The 21,279-nt window shown below is 45.8% G+C and overlaps 1 protein-coding gene and 1 pseudogene across 3 annotated transcripts in view; one reads left to right on the top strand and one right to left on the bottom strand.

Annotated features, from left to right (window-relative positions):
• Positions 1-3,432: 3,432 nt before the first annotated feature.
• Positions 3,433-8,967, bottom strand: LOC119872520 (annotated as a pseudogene).
• FAM20B (FAM20B glycosaminoglycan xylosylkinase) overlaps positions 8,949-21,279 on the top strand; it is a 41,064-nt gene continuing 28,733 nt past the window's right edge. Inside the window, exon 1 of one of the 3 annotated variants that reach the window (XM_038542378.1) lies at positions 8,949-8,986. The gene's annotated coding sequence lies outside the window, so the exon portion shown is untranslated. Of the gene's footprint in view, positions 8,987-9,110; positions 9,223-9,753; positions 9,970-21,279 lie in introns of those variants that run through there. The other 2 variants (XM_038542375.1, XM_038542376.1) reach the window with 2 other exon arrangements.

Genomic DNA, 21,279 nt, shown 5'->3' with positions numbered 1-21,279 from the left:
CCGTGTGCTTCCACAGGGGAAGGTTTCTTCAGAAGCAAACTCCATATTGCCCTCTGGAGGTCAGCAATTAAGGCCCAGCCTGAGCCCCGGATACAAGCAGCAGAGCAAAGGTGTGGTCTAACTGTCCAGCAGGTTCTATGAATAAGCCCAGTCTTCACTCACACTTCATGAAAGGAGCACTGTCCCAGAGCAGCCTCAGCCCCTGTTGGTTTCAACTCAGAAGGAGAGTGTTGTTGCTGGAGCCTCTTTTGAGTTTTAAAAAGGACAAGGAAAGGCACTGTATAAAGTGTTTTTACTTCTGACTTTTTTCTTCACTACTCCAAACTGTTGGACGTTGAAAATGCAAGCATATACTTGTGAATTGCTAGTCTGTGTTTGTGTATGGAGGAGGGTAGAGACTTGAAGGGACAAAATTATTTTTGTTTTCCTTGTAAGTCTCTCCATAACTCAGCTTTCCAACTGAGCATTCTACATTTATTTCTGTGTAATTATGTCATTATCTGGTGCGTTTTATAACTGGAGATGTTGAAAGCTGCTTGCTCTCCCCCGACATTATGTGCTCAAGTCAGAAGGGCCAAGATGGCGGCCCAGAGCCCACACAGAAGCCCGCCACCCGTGCAAGACCATCCCAGATAGACACCCTGACTTAGCTGGGAGAATGAGCACGGAAACGATGCATGTGATAGTGTCAAAGACTAACTCTAGACATTGAATTAATTATCAACACACTGTTTACTTGTGTATGAGGGAAGCCAGTAATTGATTTGTTTCATGTATTGAAGGCAAAATTACGAGTTAAATGAGAAATAGAGGAGAAAGGGGAGAAGGAAAAACCAAAAGCAAGTTGAAAATGATGAACTTTGCCTTTTCTTGGGTAAGGCAGCTAACTATGAAGGTGCTCAGGATGTTCTGTCTTTGGTAGCTGGATGGGCCATCAGAGAAAATTCTAGTTGTTTATGGATTCTGTAGAGCTCCGGGGAGTGTAACTGTGCCGTGTACGTGACAAGCTGCCTCTGTCTTGTCTGTCAGAGTCCTGGGTGAGCACCTCCACCTCTGTTATGCTCCACGACCCTCATAAAAATTTCTCGGTGACAAATGCCAACAGCCTAAATATCCAACAAAGGGAAACCTGCTAAATAAATTACAGAATATCCTCAGCAGGGAATGCCAAAGACGTTTTAAAATATCATGGTAATTTAAGGAAATACTGTAGTAAAAGAATATGTAATAATGTGGGAAACTGTTCGTGATATACTGATAAGTTAAAAATTAAAAATAGACTTCAAAAGAATATATACAAGGAGTTTTAGGTAAAGATGGCACAATAAACAGACATGTGTGCTCCTTTGGTCCCTCCCGAAACCCTACTAAAACAACAATAAAAGGATTTTTTCCTAGCTATAATAAGCTCTCTGTTAGAACCATAGCAGAGATATTAATAAACATAGATTCTGTACAAAGGATAAAAAATAAATGAAAATTTGCTTTAAAGCAAGACCTAAGAAACATAAACGTGGGCCTATAAGGACAGCCTCAAAGGGTATCTTAAAAAATATACACCTGTGGGGTGCCTGTGTGGCTCAGTTGGCTAGGCATCTGACTTCAACTCTGATCATGATTTCAGGGTCCTGGGATCAAGCCCTGGGTCAAGCTCCCTGCTCAGCGGGGAGCCTCCTTCTCCCTCTCCCTCGGCTATTCCCCCTGCTTGTGCTCTTTGGCTCTCTCTATCAAATAAATAAATAAAATCTTAAAAAAAATACTCTTGCAAAGACGGTGAGGAAGAAATAGACAAAAATGACAAAATCTGGAAGCATGTGGATGAGTGATCCACATTGCAGGGTCCAGGGAGATGCCCAACATGATGTTGACGGGCAGACCAGGTAAAAAGGACAAAAAAGTGGTGTGGGAATGAGTCCAAGGAAAGATTTCTTAAGGTGAAGCTTAGAATAATTAATATGTGTGGTTTACAAGGAGGAGATATAGTTTACTGGCTGATATATTTGGATTGAAATAATAATAGTAGAGAAAACTAAGAAAAATGAAAAACTATATATCATGATATATCATGTTTTTAAAGACTTTATTTACTTATTCATGAGAGACACACAAAGAGAGAGGCAGAGACCCAGGCAGAGGAAGGAGCAGGCTCCTTGCCAAGAGCCTGATGTGGGACTCCATCCAGATCCTGGATCCCAGGATCACACCCTGAGCCTAAGGCAGACGCTCAACCGCTGAGCCACCCAGGCGTCCCAAAACTATGTATCATTAACTCAAAAAAACAAAACAAAACCAAAAGCAAAACCAGTAGCACAAGCAGAAGAGGGCTCTATCCATCAGAATCCAATCAGAGTAGAAACTAGACAGTAATTTGAACAGAGAAAGTTTAATACAAAGATTTATTAACTGTAACAGTGGGTTGGAGTAAGGAGGGGTTGGCTCATAAAAAAGTAAACAGAACTCTACAGAATACAAGAGAAGCAGCTATAAGGGGCAGCCGCCACCCTATCTAGCTGAGTTAGAGCACCAGGGCAGCCTCTCCTGTCCCAAGGCTGTGATCCAGACCCGGCTGCAGTAGGCATAGTTGGGGTTCACAGAGTAGCAGCAGACAAGTCATGGCAGTGCTGCAATGGAGGACTTGCTAGAAATTGCTAAACTTGCTCAAAACCCACCCTCTGGGCTGTTAGCAAAAGCCACGTATGTGGCCATCAGGAGGGGGAGGGGTACTGGGTGAAGCAGCTGGCCCCTGGGCTCTTCAGTAGTCTGCCCAGCTGAGTGGATCACACCAGAACCCGGGAAGAGATCTCCCCAGCTTGAAGTGCCTCGCCAGCGCCCTCTACTGACAAAGTTCAACATGATGCCATCAGCCAAAGAAAAATACATACAAGGTCTGATCTGCTTTTCTTAGAGTGGGCAACGAAGGGTGGCTTGGAGCTGAGAGGCCATAAATGGATAACGGGCACAAAAATCTTCTTGAGATTGTTGTGAGAATAAAATGAGATATGTGTGGCCCTTAGCACAGGGCTTGGCAAACAAAATGACTTCTCAGTTAACGATAGTTACTATACTGGGTGATTCATTGGCTGTTAGCAAAGAAGCCATTCAGTATATTTTTGGGCAGTCAAATGGGTTGTCAAAGAAATAACTTCAGTTGTTTTTGGATCATCCAGAAAACCTCAGAAGTTCAACTGAGAGGTATATATGGCAGTTAATACCACTAGTGTATTGAGGTATGGATTGGAGTGGGAGAGCCCCAGATGAGAACACCCACTAGCAGAGTAAGCAACAGTCTAGGAAAGAAATGAGGAAGGCCTGGACAAGCGGTGGCAGAGGTAATGACAAGGAGGGAACATACGTGCCACTCCCAAAGGAGACATAAATGCTCTGCCCCAGTGGGGGTGGGTGACCCACACGTCAGAAGATGGTTGGCTTGCCTTTTTTTTTTTTTTTTTTTTTTGCAGTTTTATACCTTTATTTGACAATCAGCGATTAGTTCTCATCCACATTAACAGTCTGTAGATTTTTGAAAGTGGTGACAGGTACGTAGGTAACCAGCGTGTAGAGCTTCTTTGGTGAATCTTCATCCTTGTTACGTTTTCTGGACAACCGCACACGGATACGGTATGGAACATTCCTTATTCCTTTGAACATTCCTTATTCCCAGACAGCTTTGTTGAGCCTGGTGTCAATGTGGACATCTGGAGTTCCCATCTCCTTCATGGCAAATTTCTGGATCTCTTTGAGTGCCCGAGGGGCACGCTTCTTGAAACCCACTCCATGGATACGTTTGTGAATGTTGATGGTGTATTCTCTGGTCACTACCTCGTTGATGGCAGAACGGCCCTTCTTCTCGCCACCCTTCTTTGTGGGAGCCATTCTGCCGGGCCCTAGATGGAAAGGAAGCTGGCTTGCCCTTGTAGAGTGCCTTAGCAGAAAATTCGGAGCTGCACGTAACAGAAACTCTGACTAGCCATTGCCTAAACACTCAAGTTGGAAGTAGACAGTTTTAGGTTCGGTTAATTCAGTGGCTCAGAAAGCATTCAGGTGGCAAGAATGTGGAGCTATTGCCACTCATACACTGCTGATACGGGTATATATTGGTTCCACCTTTTGGAAAACTGGCACTTTCTATTAATGTTGAACATAAGCAGACCCAATGACCTAGCACCTCCAGTTGTCAGTAAACCCAAGCATTCTTCATGGAAGAAAGAATGCTCATGGCAACACCATTTGTAACAGACAAAATCTGGAAACAATTCACATCCCCATCAAGAGTAAAAATAGAGAAATAAATTGTAACATTCTCCCAATGGAATCTTTAGCAATAAGGATGAATCATCTATAACTCTACAACATGGATGGCAGTGAGGTGTTGGCTCCTTTCTCCCTGGGTTCATAGTTCTACTGTGTTAAATATCTTGTCCTCCCCTGTTCTGAGCCACCTGTCTGTGCCATGAACATCCATCTTCTAGGATAGGGTCACAAGCTGCAGGCCTGAACATCAGATTTCCTCTATCCATGTGATTTATTTGGCCTGCCCTGTATTTAAGATTTATATATTCTTAAATGTAAATGCCTATGAAAGAGGGACCAGATTCTCCTTGTCATGTTCCCTCAACACTTCTGGTTGTCTCACACCTCAGCCCACTCCCCTCATTTCCCTCCCTGCATGGCAACCACGGGATTCTGAATGTTTAATCTCCACTGGAAGGAGAGATGCAGGGGGTCTGGTCCACCAAGGTGCAGCATCTTGACCACTCAAGTCATTGGCTTCCCAGTCACATCTTTCTCACCCTCACGCACTACATAGCAGGGGTTTGGAGAGAAATGACTGGTTTCCTATGGAATACCTTCTGAAACACCAATCTCAAAATAAACACCTACTCAAAAATAAAAACTAACTGCCTGAATATTAGGTCGAATCATACGAAATTGCCAATATTCAACTGGGTTTGCCCTACAAAGATGACCATTTCACACAACTCAACATGATGCTGGCTTAGTCCTGGGAGAACAGCTATCCTCAGCATGGGTTGGAAATGAGAATAAGCTAGGAGCTTTGTCAAAAGATGAAAACGTCCTAGGCTGTGGCGATAATTGCCCAACTCTGTAAATATACTAAAAACCACTGGATTGTCCAATTTAAACAGGTGAGTTTTATGGTACATAAGCTATATCTCAATAAAGCTGCTTTAAAAAAATACTAGGATGGAAAGAAATAACTGAATGATTTGCACCACTTTCAGATGTACGTATCCCGAACAATCCTTTAGCAGAGTGGCGGGGGGCATGCGGGGAGTTGCCTTATAATGCTGACCCTGGAGCATAAGAGGTTCGCTCAGATGGCATTGACTGGTTAAGTGGGCAGCCCCACTGCTCTGAGCAAGGGCTGGACTAGGAGTGGTTCTGTAGAGCAGGTGGCAAAGTGAGAGAAAGGAGTTTGCCCAGCTGGGAAAGAAATGCTGACCCAGCAGTCCACAGAGAGCCCTGTGCAAAGAACAATCCTGCCCTGAGGCAGCAGAGGCAGAGCACAGGCTCCTGCTCCTGTTCCTGCTCCAGGGAGGGACAAATGTGCTCTTTCATTCTAATCCTCTCGTCTCCCTCTCCTGGCTCCTTGGAATGGCCAGAACTTTTCTCCAGCTTCCTTCAACTTTCTTGATGTATTAACTTCATTCGTTTCTGTAGGATCTGTCATTGTGGGTGCATTCTCTTAAAAGGAGTGTGTGTGTTCATATTCTATTGGTGCTGGTGTATATGGGCACCTTCAGACAATACTCCCCTCATACCTTGGGATTGTTGAACTGTCATTTGAGTCCTGGGGCTTGACAAATTGGCAGAGACCTGGAAATTCTGAAGCAGGTTAAGGAAAACACAATGATAAAGAGGCCAAGAAAGAAACCTCTGGTGCTTCTCACTTCCCATGTCTACAGGACCTGTTCTAAAACTTCTTTTTCAGGTGCGGAGTGCTCACCATGGGCCACATACACTGTCAGTGCTAAGGAAGATACATATGTGAATTAAACACTGCCCTAAAGGGTTTACAATCCAGGGGAAGGGGTCAGACATATCCCCAAAGATATCAATCCAAACCATACTGCAAAAGAGGCAGAAAGTACTGAATCTTAGAAGACCAGGAGTCCATGGACAGTGGCAAAGGTCAGGAAAGTCTTCACGGGCAAATGGTATTTGAGAATACATGACATTTTCACAAGTGGAGACAGGGGTGGGGTGAGGTGGGAGCCCCAGAGGAAGAATCCGTTTGATTACAACCATGGGCACAGAAAAGGGGATGTTCTCAGAGCAAGTGGGTCCTTCAGGGTGGAAGGTAAAAAGTTAGTAGAACATGGGCCTGGAAATGCCAAGTAGAGGAGTTACTATTGAATTCTGCAGGCTGTGGACAAGCCACTGGAGGATTCTTCACTGGGCTACTAACCAAGATTCCTCTACTGAGGACATATGTGCACCACCCGGGGCTGGAGGGGGACAGCCAAATTCCTGCTGTGATTTCAACTCAATGCATTTCAGCACATCAGTGCAGAGAAAGCACTCCATGGAAGGAAATAAAGACGAAATAAAGTCAGTTTGTGTCTTTAAGAGCTTGCAGTTTGGGGACAGGGAAGAGAGAGGCAAGGGGTGGGGAGATTAGCCAAGGAGACCTAGAACTACCTCCCAAGTTCTGAAAGAAGCATCACGGAAGCTTTGGCAAAGTCTCAGACCTTCCGAATGAGGGCTCTTTCTGGGCTTTTGCTCTATTTCTCAAGACTAGATTGTCAGCTTCTCCAGGATGAGAACCAGGCTTTCTTTGGCCCTCCCATAGGCTGGGTCCAGCTCAGTGTCTGGCACTTGGTAGACATTTAGTGAAGGATGGGAGGAAGGAAGCATTCTCCTGTTCTGTATCATTGACTGAGGATGTCTGCCTTTAAGCCCACGAGGCATGACCTAACTTTGGTTCACACGGGCTGTCTCTTTTCCCGCCCATATTTTGCTCACCTTGATCCCCCTTTGCTGGCAATGCCAGCCCACACTGTCTTCCTGGACCCTACTTCTCTCAGTGATCACAGAGTGCATGCTGTGTTATTTAAGTCGGCCGTATCCTTTGCAGCTGCTTCCTGTGTGCCAGTCACGTCAACTGTTTGAAGGCAGAGTCCCCGTCCTAAATGACTGCATCCCCCAAAGCACCTAGAATATATCAACCAGCTGGGAAACAAGGCCCATTCCAGAAAGAAAGGGCAGAAATGAACATCGTGGAGTGTCAGGACTCTGCTGGTGCTGTGCACGCACTCACAGAGAGCCTGAATAATGTGGCAAACTGGCAAAATGGGGCAGAAATTTTGCTGTCTGAAAGCACAAAGGCCCTGAATCCCCTGCTTGCCATCTAGGAAGACAGAAGAGGAGAGAGAGTGTCTGTCCTGTAGCATTTGGGGTGGATGGAGGGATCTGATGGATAGGAAATTAAGCACTGGAGCAGGTTGTCCAGGGAGGCCCTGAATCCATCCTCCTCCATGTCCTCAGTGCCAGAAGGGACCTCCCACCCCAGAAGCAGAAGCTGCATGAGCCTTCTCCTGAGAAGTACAGCTGGACAGTCTACCTTCACTACCTTCATTGGAGTTCCAGGCAAGAAAGGAGGAGAGTCCTTTCAGGTAAAGTATCTTAGAGGAACTGTTGCTTTGTGCTTTTGGTTTATGATGGCAGTCAGACCACTGTTCCTCTGCAGAGAAATTCGGTAGCTCTCCTAACAATCCAGCTTGTTTTCCTAAGAATTATGTATACCATGGTCAGAAAATGATCCCCAAGACCTTTCAACTACATCCAGTAAAGAGCTGATACAACTTCTTCTGTTTCTGACTGTGTACCCCTTGCAGTGACTGTTCGGTGCGCAGGGGCTGCCTCCCCAAGCAGACTGTCTCGGACTGGTGTCAAGCCCAATTATTTCTCTAGGCTCTTCTGGTGGTAAGTGCTCTGTAAATACATGCATGAATAATAACTCATGTTATACAATAATGCGAAAGTACTTTCCCCACACATTTCCTAATTTGGACCTCACAACGACCTTGTGAAATAGGTACTATGATTACCTCTCATGTTCCAGATAAGGAGAGGTACTCTGAGTGGTTAGGGGACACACCCAATATGACGCAGCCAGAAAGGAGGCATTCTGTCCACTACACCCTATTGCTTAAATGAACTAAGTAGCCTGAACAAAGTGTCAGCTTGGTCTTTCGCCCCGCCCCCCACAATCGTACCCCACAAAGCAACCTACATTATATTTCAGACATAGACTAAGTGCAAGCTTAGTACGTGGCGGAAAAATGAGAGGGTGCCTTACGCACTGGATGATCTGTAGGCAGTCAATGGAAAGGAAGCAACTTAAGGGGAGAATCTGTCATGCAAACCATTTACAGGGAGTCTACTGGGTGTGGGGCATTGGAGACAGGGACAGACTGCCCTGCCTTCATGGGGCTTACAGTCCCATGCAAGAGACAGTAAACGACTAAGCAGTTTTGCTAAATGCTCCCAACTGTAGCAGGGAATTTGCTCTGGTCCCAGGGAAGGGCGACTAGTGCGCGCTGTAGGAGGGCTGGCCTCTTGAGCAAGGGCGACACACTGACAGGCAGAAGCGTCACTGGAGGCAAACTGAATGGGCACAAGGAGTAGGGAAATTGCTTCTCACAAGCAGAACTGGACCTAAAGGACCCCAACTCTCCAGTCCCGCTGCCTGGTCTCCTACCTGCTTACGAAAGTCAGATGAGGGAAAGCAAAGGCAAGAGAGAAGTCGGAGGTCAGCTTCTGCAGGCGGGGCGGGCGTCAGGGAGGAGGCGGAGAGACGGGAGCCGGCGCCGAGGGAGTTAAGCGGGGCCGGCCCGGGGCGGGAAGGGTTAAGGGGGGCCGTCCGGAGCGAGCCCGGTAGCCCCGCCCACCAGAGGGCGGGGGCGGGGCCTCGCGGAGTGAGCCCTGGGATTGGCCGCGGGGAAGGCGTTACGCTAGGACGGTACCAACAGTCGCGCGCCGCGGAGGCGGGGGGGTGGGTGTGGGACCGGCGGCTCTGCGCGGGGAGAGGGGCCAGGGAATGGCCGGGCCGGGGGTGGGCGGGAGCCGCAGCGGCGGCGGCGGCTGGGGGCGGTGAGCGCGGCGTGGGGCTGCCCCTCCCCGGAGGCGGCGGGGGCGGCCGGGCCGCGCCGCACCGCACCGCGCGGGCGGCCATGGAGCGAGCCTAGGGCCCGGCAGGTGAGCGGCGTGGGGGCGGGGAGGGCGCGCGACCCCCGCCCCCGGCGCGGCGGGCGGGCGGGGCGCGGTGCGTGGCGCGCGCCCGGCGGGGGCCGCCTGGGGGCGGGGCGCCTCCCCGGGGGGCCGGGCGCCGGTGCCCGAGCAGCCCCCGAGCGGCCCCCGAGCGGCCCCCGAGCGGCCCCCGAGCGGGCGGGTCCCGGGCCGGGCCTGGCCGCTGCCCCGGACGCCGGCCCGGGCCGCGCGCCCCGCCTCGTCGGCCCCGGGGCGGGCTCCTGTGGGCGGGCGCGGCCTCACCTGGGGCGCCGCGAGCCGCCGGGGGTGCTCCCGGCGGCCACCCCGGGCGCCCGGCGCCGTCCCCGGAGGCGACTGGCCCCGGTGCCGCCCTCGCGCCCCGCCGAGCGCCCGCGGCGGCGGCGGCCCGGGGAGGATCGCGCGGCGGCGGGCCCACCTCGTGGCGGGGACGGGCGAGCGGCCGCCAGGCCCGAGGCGGGAGGCGCGGTGGAGCCGGCGGCCCCTCGGGGTCGAGCACCCCGCGCTCGCGGCCGGGCACAACTTCAGGAAGGGACGCGGTAGTCCCAAGTGGGTTGCGCTTGAGATTTCATTTCCGGGTGTGATGGCCCCGCGATTCACAGCGACCCGAGACGTCGCCGTTCCTGAGGAACGTGAGCAGTTGTCGGGCTGCGCCCTTGCCTGGGCTCTGATGAGAGTTTCCTTCTGCCCAGGCTTCTGTTGCCAGCTAGTCCTCCGGTAGGAAGCCGCGGGGCTGGAAGCATGTTGGAGGGAAAGTGGAGAGGACGGGGCAGGAGTGGTGCTTACGGGGTTTTAGCCCTTTAAAGGGCTATGCCCTCGCTTGGTTGGGTGAGGAGTTTATAATTTGGGAACATTAGAGACGCTTGATGCTGCGACTCATGGTTGGCTCGGGCCGGGCCGGGCCGGTGTCCGGTGTCCGCGTTCTCCCCGCTCAGCCAGTTTCCCTCTGGAGATTTGACTTGTCACCTTGAAAAGAGGGAACAGGAATGTGGGATCTTTTATTTAGCTTTTAAATGGTAGGACCTGATGCGTTTGTGATCTGGGGATGAAGATTGATGTTTGCTAGCTATTCCCATCCTCCTGGTGTTATAAATTAATGCATAAATTCCATCGAGGTTAATTTTAAAAAATTGAAAGAAAGACCTCAGTGTGCTGACTCCTTGAGTTTATGCAGGACCTTTGAGTGAAGCCTTAGAGCACTTCCACATACATTATTTATCATCAAGACATGGCTTTGGGACGCCGAGGTACAGCTGCTAAAGATGCTAAATTATTCCCCTAGACTCAGAGCCAACCTAAGGGAGATTTAAAATTAATGTTCTGTGTTTAGTTACTAACTTTCCTGAAATCTGTGAAGTTGTTGGACTTTGGTCCCCAGAAGCATACAGTGGAATCGAATCACTCAAGAGGAGGGGCTTCCACGTTTGAAAGGACTTACCAAGGGAGAATAAAAAGGCAGGAGCAAGTAATTCAGATTCTCAGCCTCACTCAAAATAAAGTGCAGTGACAGAATGGATGTGGCAAAAGATCAAATCTTGGAGCCCACAGCTTTTCAGTGTGGCTGGTGAGAATGTGTTGTGGATTTGGTCTGTTGTTTCTCTGAAGCCAGTAGGAAACTAGCTACGATTCGGTTAAAGAGTGAAAACTGGAAAACACATGCCCTACTCTTCTTTCTGGGTACTTTGAATTAGGGAGCAAACAAATAAATCACCGTTTGTATCGTCTAATCCTTTACATCCTAGAATTCTTTTATGTTGTATTGATAACTCTGGCTTTTAAGTCCATTCTCTTCTTTTCCATATGTAAACTCCAGCTCTCTCACATAGCCTAAAAGCTTCTGCTTACGGTCTTTTCCGAATTTTGAATTTTTATTTTTTTTTTTTTTATTTTATTTTTTTTAATTTTTATTTATTTATGATAGTCACAGAGAGAGAGAGAGAGAGAGGCAGAGACACAGGCAGAGGGAGAAGCAGGCTCCATGCACCGGGAGCCCGACGTGGGATTCGATCCCGGGTCTCCAGGATCGCGCCCTGGGCCAAAGGCAGGCGCTAAACCACTGCGCCACCCAGGGATCCCCGAATTTTGAATTTTTAAATGAAATATGTTTGTTTGTTTACTTGCAGGGCAGACGTCAGCTTCGTACACTTTGACCATCATTTCCCTGGTGTAAAGCCCTGAAGCCAGATACCTCGGCTCTTGAATTGATAACTTTTTAAAAAAGCAACCGCAGTGGTTGCCTCTTGATTGGTGCAGTCTCATAATAGAGGCAGAGGCTCCTCTCTCTATTCTGTGGCCATGGTTGCAAACAATAAAACAGAGACAGTCTTCTGAACCTGATGTCAGGTCACCCTGGGACTAAGTGCCCTGTGGTTTTGTAGATTGAGGTAGGAAGTATACCAACAAGGTGCTGCAGTATGTTGTAACAGTGATGATAATTGGCATACTTTTCTCTCTACACCTAAACTGCATAGTGCATAGTAGGTGTGCAGGAATTATTTGGTGGCTGAGCAAATGAATGGAAAACAGTATCAAAGAAGAGGAAATATTCTAGTGCATAAATTGGTTAGTTCCTCTTTTCATTAAGAAAAAAAGAGCAATAAACATGTTGCAGATTATTGTTGAAAGTTGCTGTGAAGATGGGTATCTGTAAAGGGTGTTACTTACTGGAGCTGCCTTGAGATTTGACTCTGTGATGATATTTTAGCCACTTGCATTCTAGGAGCAGCCTTTGGTCCTCTGGTCAGGCACAGCTTCACTGACTTGGCTCCTGCAGCCTTTTCTGGCTATACTCATTGAGCAGTTGGATTGGTGGTCAAAATTTTTGCCTTAATAAAAGAACTGGAGCTCTTGGCAATGGCCATGCCATTATCATTGACCCTGATGGTCCATCTTCTCATCCCTTACACGGCAGGATGGGAAAGGAGAGCTGTCCCTCCCTGAAGTGCTTGTCCAGCAGCTCCTCATTCCAAACCTCTGTATCTCAACCTCTTTTCCTTACTTGAGCTGTGTCTGTAACGCCCAAGAACTAATGAGTTCATTAACACAGACCTGGGGTACAGGAAACCTTCTTTTGCAATTGAAATTAGCTTCTGACCAACTTAAAATGTCAACATGACTGCTAGAGTCCTCTCAGAGAAATGTTAAGATCTCACTTGTGATTTTGTCTTTCCTATTCAAAAGCAGAAGAGAAAAGAAAGGCCTAGCTGCAGGCCTTGATGAGTCTTAGGAGTGCATCTGTCATCCCAATAGGAGACAAGAAATGGAGCCTGATGGAGAAAAGAGAGCTTTGGGGTGTGTGTGTGTGTGTGTGTGTGTGTGTGTGTGTAGGTTTGTACATGGAGGGGAAGATGTTACTTTGGGTACATGATAAAGGTCAAAGGATATGAAATTATGAAGTGTATCAGAACTACATATAGGGCAGTGCTTCATTTATCTTGTTTTTAAGGAATAAGGTGTTACGTGTGGGAATTCTTGTTTTGGCTCTAGCCATTGTGGAAAAAATTCCACCGTATATTAGGTGCTTTGTTTGCTTTTTAAACAGTGTAGTTTCACCTTTTATTGCCCTGAGCTTGTGGTACTAGTATCCATTACTGACCGTGTTGGAACAGGGCTTTGAAGTGACCGAAATACACAGGTTGTGTGCCACCCCCTCTGCTTTTTGAATTCTGGAATCTGCTTTTAATAGTCTGTCTCTTCTTCCAGAGGTGGGAAAGCTGCACTTTTGCTGTTGTTAGTGTCCCTGCTGCCGTGTGTTAAATTGGCAGCTTCTGATCTTCTGTGGGGCAGCCCGGAGAACTCTGCTTTCTGGTTGAATGTGAAACAGCTAACAGGGCTGACCAAGGGACTGCCACTCTTCTCCATTAGTGGGTGAACTGTGGGACTACTATTTAGGCTGCCCAAGACCTTTTTTTTTTGGCTGCCTTATCCGTGGTTTATATAGCAGACTTGCACTCTTGTCTAGGTACATTTATGTTCCTGTGGGTCCTCTTTGTAGAAAAGAGAAAATGGTATGGAGGTACTAGTGTCAGTTCTCATTTTAGAAAGCATCGCCAGTAATACTTGAAGATCTGGTTCCAGCCCTGTCTTGTGTCATTCTTTGGCAATGTCTTGGACCATCTCCAATCTTTCTCTTAGCATTTGCATATCATCTTTACTCCCAGTCCCAACCAATGGCAGGAACAAGGTTGGCAGTAGCAGTTGCCTTGAAAGGTGGAAGCAGGATGTATAGAGGCAGCAATTTAAAATTGGATGTATAAAATTGGTACATATATTTGGTATTTCTGCATGTTTTACTGTGCTATATATCTGAATTCATTACAGGACTTAGTTTCTCTTTGTCTGTAACCATCTTTAGACCAAGGAGCTGAAGAAATTTTTATAACCTTTAAGGCTTCTTTCCCTTGCTCTTCACTCCTTTTATTCAATAGGCATTTATCGAGTACCTCTCCAGCATCCTGCACTGTGCCAGCCTATGTGGAAGTACAAAGAGAGTAAAAGATATTCCCTGTCCTCGAGGAACTCACAAAATAGTAGAGACAGGCATGCCCAGTGTGTGTATTTATATTCATATTATAACAAAAGGATCATGCCTGGAGCCACTGAGCCTCAAATTCAGTCCAGACCTGCCTAGGGGTTCTGCTGTTGCTGTTTCTAGAGTGATCTGTGGCCTGTCAGCTTGACATACCTGGAATATAAGGTTAATAATGTGAGGTATTACTGTTGCATAAAGCTAATATACCTTTCCAAAAACTAGTGAACTGAAATGTAAAGATGGAAAATGGGAAAATCTGGAGGAAAATTTTATATTCTTTGAAATTCCGTGTTTCCATGCTATATGAGTATTAAATTCTATAATATAGTTTTAAGTGGTGGTTATATAGTGACATTTGAGCAGTGAAAGACCTAGAACTTGGGAAGGTTCATTTTACCTGTCCCGTTTGAAACAGAATGCAGATTCTTAGGCATTTCCACAGACTTTCTAGATCAGTGAACACAGCTTATGTTGGTTTTTTAGAACAAACTTCACTAGCAGTATGAGCTAAGGATTTTTTCTTTTCATTTTTCAAGAATAGGGTTAGAGAGCTGCCCTAAATCAAGGCTTAAGTGGAACAGGTTATAGGAATTAAATTTTTTCTGAGGGAGCAAACAGTCCTTTTTTTTTTTTTTTTTTAATTTATTTGAGAGAGAGAGTGAGAGCATGAGTGGGGAGTGAGGGACAGGGGGAGAGAGAAGCAGACTCCCTGCTGAGCAGGGAGCCCGATTTGGGGCTCCATCCCAGGACCCTGACTGAGATCATGACCTGAACTAAAGGCAGACACTTAACCAACTGAGCCACCCAGGCATTCCAGGAGCAGATATTCTTTATTGCCCGTTTCATTTTTGCTCTCAACCCCCGGAAGAAGGCTACTTTAATACCTTATTAATGCCTAGTAATCATTTTAGTTGGCTTTCTTCAAGAGAAACTGTTAGAGGATTTTGCATAGGGGATAGTGAGTTTACAAATAAATCTTTAAGTGGAAGTGAAAACAGCAAGGAAAAATGTAATACTCGGAGTAATTTGGACTATATGGGAATTCGATTTTCTATACCTGTAGCTTTAAGTTACTCTTAGTGGTTATCGTAAGAGCTTTAGAACGGGGGCACCTGGTTGGCTCAGTAGGTTAAGCAGCTGACTCTTGGTTTTGACTTAGATCATTACCTCAGGGTCATGGGATTGGGCCCCACATCAGCTCTGCGCTGAGGAGGGAGTCTGCTTTGAAGATTCTCTCTCCCTCAACCCCTTGAACGCGCAAGCTTTCTCTCTCTAAATAAATCTATCTTAGAATTTTAGGACATGCAAAGCTGTCATCTTTAAAAGAGCTAGGGATTCCTGGGTGGCTCAGCAGTTGGGTGGCTGCCTTCGGCTCAGGTCGAAATCCTGGGATCCTGGATCGAGTCCCGCATCGGGCTCCTGTAAAGAGCCTGCTTCTCCCTTTGCCTATGTCTCTGCCTCTCTCTCTGTGTCTCTCATGAAAAAATAAATCTTTTAAGAGAGCTAATTTTCCAACTGAAGAAATGCCTTGTGAAGGCATTTTATTTCAGCCTTTGTCGTAGAATAGAAGAATTTCATGCTTTCCATCATCAAACATGGTAGAATTGAACTTTGTAGAGAAGAGAAATAGATTGGTCCGATTAGTGACCTAGCCTCCCAGTGTTCCACTTCACACGATACCCACTTTGAAGATACCTACTTGCTGATAGTCTTAGCTCCTTTTCCACTTGAGACAAGGATTTGGTTCAGGAATAGAAGACCACTGGAACTCTCTAGAATGTGACTTGTGACTTCAGCCCCTCATTCTGCACCCCCAGAAGACTGCATCACTAGGGAGGGTTATTTTCTTTATCTTTCTCCTTTCAGGTCATTATCTTTGGGTTTTTGACCAGATAGTAATGACTAACAAGTGATCACTACAGGTTGTCCAGGCACTGATTTTCACACAGTATATGTGGTAGTGTCATTCATTTTTAGCAACTCTGTGAGTTAGGGAATAGTGTTCTTATTTCACTTTTCATATGAAAAAACTAAGGGCCAGAGAGGTTAGACGTTAACTCACTTTCCCAAGTCCCACAGTAGCCGGTAGAGCAGGCATTCTGAATCCAGAGCACACCCTCCTAACCCTTCTGCCTCAGAAGAGTTTACATTTAGAATAAGCAGGAGAATTAAGAAATTTCTTTTTTTTTATTTTAATTCCAATGTAGTTAATATACAGTGTTATATTAGTTGCAGGTATACAATATAGTGATTCTACAATTCCATACATTACTTAGTGCTTGCTCATCTTGATAAGTGTACTCTTAATCCCCTTCACCTATTTCACCTATACCCCACCTACCTCCCCTCTGGTAACCATCAGTTTGTTCTGTATAGTTAAGAGTCTCCTTTTTTGATTTGTCTCTTTTTCCCCCCATTGTTCATTTGTTTCTTAAATTCCATGTATGAATGAAATCATATGGTATTTTTTTTAAGAAGCTGCTGCTTAAGCAGAAAATTGGCAGAGAAAACTATACATAGATACTGATGAATATTATGTGGTTTTATTATTTATTTTTGTTGAAGACTCCAATTTGAAGATGAAAAAGAACATGCTCTTGTGGTAGGCAGTGGGTGGCAGTGCAGGAATGGGCTGGTGTTCTGGGGAAACTCAGGATTTGTTCAGGTAATAAATACTTGATGCTCTTTGGTATTGGTGGTTTTGACTTCCTGTGTAGAAAGAAGCATACAGTGCTAAGTGGAAAGATTCCTGAATGCTCTTGATTTTACTTAGAATTGCCAGTAACCATCAGGATAAACTGCATTTACTTCTAGGGGACAGTGAATAATGTTGCATAATGCTCTGATGTCACTACCAAATGAAAAACAAAAGGGCATTATATCAGACTTTGCCCAGGGTGAAAGTATATCTCTCTCTTTCTTTCTCTTTCTTTCTTTCTTTCCTTCTTTTCTTTCTTTTTTGGTACTAAAAGGTTGTGATTTTTCTATTATTTATGCTTTGGCTTGAAGTACAAATGCTAGGTTTTATAAACTGGGCATGTGTAATTGTGTGAAGGTGTGAAGTTAGCCTTGATTGTTCTTTTTTTTTTTAAATTAATTTATTTATTTATGATAGTCACAGAGAGAGAGAGAGAGAGGCAGAGGGAGAAGCAGGCTCCATGCACCGGGAGCCCGACATGGGATTCGATCCCGGGTCTCCAAGATCGCGCCCTGGGCCAAAGGCAGGCGCCAAACCGCTGCGCCACCCAGGGATCCCCTAGCCTTGATTGTTCTAAAGTATGTAAATAGATTTTAGTAAATGATCCAGGTGAGAGTCTTCTTTTTTTTCTTGTGCTACCTTAAAGAGCCCTTCATTATGTATCTTTCTAAGCATCTACAACGAAGACAAAATGAGTAGAAATGGTGTGTAACTTCCATAATGAGTTTATTGCTCTGTAGAAGGCATTAATAATCATTTACAAATATGATCTAACAATTTATCCAATATTTATTTATATTTAATGGTTAATTTAATGTTTCCTTTCTTCCTAAGAGAATTGTTTTTGTCACATGATTTATTTCCCTATGTCTTCTCCCTCAATATTTTTTTTGTCTCCAAAGTAGTTAATAAGGACAGAATAGATGAGAAAATGTTGGATTTTATAAGCCACCCCAAAATTTAGGGACTTAAAATAGTGATTTGTTATTTCTTACAATGTTGCAGGTCAGCTGGGCTCAGCCTATTGGTTCTTCTGCCCACATGGTTTATAGCCTGGGATCACATGTGTGATCCCATTCAACTGGGACCTCAGGTGGATCTGGGATGGCTTCACTTCTGTGTCTGGCACCTCCCCTGGAGTGGCCAGAATAGCTAGGGGCTGGCCAGGCCCCTCTCTCCATCATTCAGTAGTTTAGCCCAAGCTGCTTTACATAGTGGCTAGGTCCCAATTGGAAGCTGCTAGGTCTTTTAAGAATTAGGCCCAGGCTGGGCACACAGTCATTTCCACTGCATTCTGTTGGCCACAGCAAGTTACAGAGGCAGCCCAGGTTCTGGGGGAGAAAAAATAGACACTACTTCTTGATGGGAGGAATTGTTGGTATCTGTCTTTGTAGATAATCAAGCAAAAACTCTTAAGTAAATTCAGGTCTTACCTCTTCTTAGACTCATCAGACCTTCAGAGCTTTGCTGAAACCAACAGTTACTAAAAGGAGAAGTTTATAAAATGATCCTACTCAGGATCAAGGGCAGGGAGGTTATGTGAGTAAATATGATTATATACTAGTTTAATAATAAAGTCTACCTGCTGTGCCTGAAATCTCCTTTGTTGATAGCCTTCTGCATGAAATGGTCATACTGAACATTTTCCCTGTGGTACTATACTCACAGACATGTTACATTCCATTTATGTGGAAAGAACTTGATTTGGCCACTGAACTGAAAACCCAAGAAAGGATTAGTCCTGAAGCTTTCACAGTTACTCTGTGCAAAGGTTGGGATTTCTTCTCCATGACCTGAGGAAAACTAGTGTGAGGATGTCAGTTGATGAAAGGGAGATTCGAAGGGGTACTATTCCCAACAAGACCTGGAACCTCACTCGTGGCTTGTGAGAGTCCCTAGTAAGGTAGTAGGTGAGGGGCCAGGTGTTCTCATGTCCCTCAGCAGCCACATACATTGTATTTCATCACACAGTGACTTAGACCCATGCACCAACATGGTTTTCAGTAGAGTTCCTCCAGGACTGAATGGAGGACCTCATACTAAGACCTCACTTTTGTTCTGTGGCATCTCTCTCTTCTCCCTAAGCAGCTTAATAGTCATAAGTTTGTCCTTATAACTGTCAGATGTATAGGTTGGTGTGTGTGTGTGTGTGTGTGTGTGTGTGTGTATGTGGGAGTGAGTGTGTGTGAAGAATGACAGCAAATAGCAAGCCTCATTGAACTGATGGAGCTGCGGGTGAAACCGGGGTTCAGGAAGAAGATTCCTCATAAAGGTCTACCTTCCAGAACTCCAGTTAGAGAGCTCATGCCAGCTTTTAGTGTGAAGACTACCCTTTGCATTGCCTTTTTTTTTTTTTTTTTTTTTTTTTTGGTACTTAACATTTTTGAGTTATGTTATTGCCTTGAGTCTATTTGTTCTTTGAGGTGGGCTCTGTTCCACATAATAGAACCATTAAAATAAATGACCATAATATAAACTGGACAGCGTTACAGTGTTGGAAGCATTTATGGGAGGAAGTGAAGGTATGAAATAGAGCAGGCAGGCTCCTCTGGGAGTGCAAGTGAAGTTTTCATTAGTAATTTGGAATATACCCAGTGATCTTGCTTTAATTTCCTTAGTATCTGAAATGGGGTATCTTAGAAACCTTCAGTTTGCACAATGTATAGCACCCATACTGTTGTTTCCAACAAGACAAGGGGATGACACTGTGGAAATCCCATCCTGGGTATCCTTCCTTCTCAGGCCCACAGGAATAAAGAGGATTGTTGTAAAGAGTAAGAAATGCACTCGCTAGAGGATGATATGATTCTGTATCATGCATTTCATACATTTTTCTGGAACAGGAGAGACTTTCCAGTAGAAATTCTACTATCTCTACTTTGTGGGTTTCTTAAATCTCTCTGCTTGCCTGTGGGCCGAAGGAATAGCAGCTTTTTAGCTAAAAGAAGACCTCTTTCTGAAGTGTCTGTGTTTCTCCAGAAAACGAAACTATACTCTGAACTAAACCGAGAAGTTAGAGCACCTGTAGAGAACTAGATTGCCAAACAAAGGAAGAAAGCTGATAAAGGAGAGCCAACACGAAGGTGCCACATGCTCAGGTGATACTGCATACTGAAGGAAGTTAACACCAGAGTCCCAAGGTATTGGTAGTGGTTTGTTCAGTTTAGGTGCATAAAGCCTCTCCCCTTAACTATATGAGGTACTATAGGGATCGTGAAGACAGTTGAGATCTCCAAGGAGCCAAGTTTCTGAGAGGGTAGTTGGAAACTATGGTACGAGAAGACACTGGGCAGGGCAGCATGTAGTTAAATGCTGGTCTAAAGGAAGAAGGTTACTGTCAGTTGTGAAGAGGGACCAGAAGTGGCTTTGGAAATGGCCCTTGAAAGTTGGATTAGGCTTTAAACAGGAGAAGATGGGGGAAAAAAGGGTAAGAGCAAGAGGAATTTTGAGGGAGGCCCCACATGGGGAATGATGGGGCAGAGGTCAGCCCCACACGAGCGTGGTCATGGTCCATTTGGTTGGAAGGTGAGAAGAGTGATGCGTAGTGAAGCCGACTGGCTGAAGCCATTTAGGGTAGGGCTTTAATGTCATGCTAAGGGATCTGTAGAAATGAGAAGTGGTGAGTAATCAGAACAGTGAGTGTGGTGCATCATCTAGTTTGCATCGGAGAACCTGGTGGCCCAGAAGGCAGTTCTTGCAGTGATTGAATAGATTAAGTTGGTGGCTGTGGGCATGAAGAGCAGTGGTTAGAGAGCTAGGCCAAATTGCTGTATTCCTTGTTCTATCAGGATAGGGTGACTAATCGCAAACACAAGAACTCCCTTAGCCTCTTGCAACCTGTGCTCAGACCTAACCTACCAGAGGTAAATGGTGAAATAAAGTAATAGTTGAACTCTTCAGTTCACCTCACAAAAACTCCTATCCTAGTTGAGTGGATGCATTGTTTGCAGCCCCAAATTGAGGAATGTTCTCCAGAGACCTATTCAAAAGGTAATGAGATTTCAGAACTTAAAAGCAAAGACTGCAGACTCGGACAATTCATTTTGTCTGAATTTTGGAGCTGCTAGAACTTCTATTGCATTAGTGATTTCAAAAAACAAAACAAAAAACATTGAACACCTCAATAGCCCTAGCATTTATGGTAAGTGTTTGGATCTGATATGTTTATATAGCATGAGGGAGGAATTTCTTTATGATAGATGAAGTGGGCAGCAGCATTAGAAGTTTAGGGGTTGACCAGACTTCAGTCCTGAAGAATGTGGTATGGGGGAAGGAAGGCCGCCCCGCTTACCCCTCTGTGCCACAGTCATCCCAGTCCTGTCACTCATTGCAGTCAGAGGTGCTGAGAAAGGGATCGCTGGCGCAGCGAGATTTCCACGTTACCTTCTGTCACTACAGCCACGACATGTCCCAGAGAACAGACCATTGAAGGAGTTGTGTGGTTTAGGTCGTGTAGGGACTAACAGAAACTTCTGAAATCTGCTCTCCTGGCACCACCCTTACTGGTAATCACCCAGACCTATTGTACTGAGTTTCACACTAAACTTGGTACTATCACAGTTACATTGTGGGTGCAGTTGAATACCGTTGCTTCAGGTTAAAGTGTTGTGTACTCCCTGGGAGAGGATGATGATGACACAAAACAGGTGGCTGGAGATATCAGAATTTGAATTCGACTCTCACTTTCCACTTCTCCGTGAAAACGAACGGGGAGAGGAGTGGTTAATCACGGACAGTGAACTGCTCAGCAGTAGGCTCACCACGAGGTGTTGCCCTTGGAGCACACTGTCACCCTGGT

This window comes from Canis lupus, chromosome 7 (genome assembly GCF_011100685.1).
Source record: "Canis lupus familiaris isolate Mischka breed German Shepherd chromosome 7, alternate assembly UU_Cfam_GSD_1.0, whole genome shotgun sequence".
NCBI classification, from domain to species: domain Eukaryota; kingdom Metazoa; phylum Chordata; class Mammalia; order Carnivora; family Canidae; genus Canis; species Canis lupus.
This window is presented reverse-complemented; position numbering and strand designations above follow the sequence as displayed.